Source organism: Cyprinodon variegatus, unplaced genomic scaffold (genome assembly GCF_000732505.1).
Source record: "Cyprinodon variegatus isolate N-32 unplaced genomic scaffold, C_variegatus-1.0 Scaffold20, whole genome shotgun sequence".
Lineage (NCBI taxonomy): Eukaryota > Metazoa > Chordata > Actinopteri > Cyprinodontiformes > Cyprinodontidae > Cyprinodon > Cyprinodon variegatus.
This window is the reverse complement of record NW_015150473.1, coordinates 46,830-47,618: the sequence shown is the minus strand read 5'-3', so window position 1 is coordinate 47,618 and position 789 is coordinate 46,830.

The following is a 789-nucleotide window of genomic DNA, read 5'->3' as shown; positions in this document are numbered from 1 at the left end:
AATTCTTCATTTGATTCTGTATAGTCTTGTCCAATTTGTTTAAATTCTGATTAAAACGCACTAAATCTTTTTCAAAGCACATCACTCATCTCCAGCAATATGTTGCTCTCACTGCTATTGCCACCGAAAGGAAGGAGCCTGAAACCAGAGAATGAGAACTCCGCACTTGAGGTTTCGTGTCCTTCAATTTTTACATTTTTGAATGATGCAAGACGTTCTCAGAGTTGTACAGTATTTTTAAATCATGAAGTTCATGATTAAACTGGAGTTAAAAACTACAATTGAAAAGATCAGTTTCTGTAGAAATCTGCTAATCTAACTTCAGATTAAATAAAGCATGGCATATGTTTTGTTAAATTAAACACTTTAAAAGGTGCGATTTATCATCTTTCTTGCACTTGATATTTTACTTAGCAGATCAATCCAAAATTATTAGTCCCAAGTGAGAATTTTGACAGAAGGTAAAAACAAAACATGCATTATTCTCAGCATTCATTGTTCATTAAAATAACATTATTGACGTATTCAATGTACATATAGTAGTTACACTTAATCATCTTTGTGAAACATAATTGCAGTTAATTTAGTAAGTACTTTTAATACTTCAAGTATTTTTAAAAGCAAATACTTTGTTACTTTTATCTTAGTACAATGTCAGTGTGTTATTGTTTCTAGAGTATTTATTTGTTTATTTGTACTTGTACTTAAGTAGGGTTTCTGAGTATTTTTTTCACAAATGTTTTAAACCATAAAACTAAATAACAAAATAATATTTGTAATTATCATTAT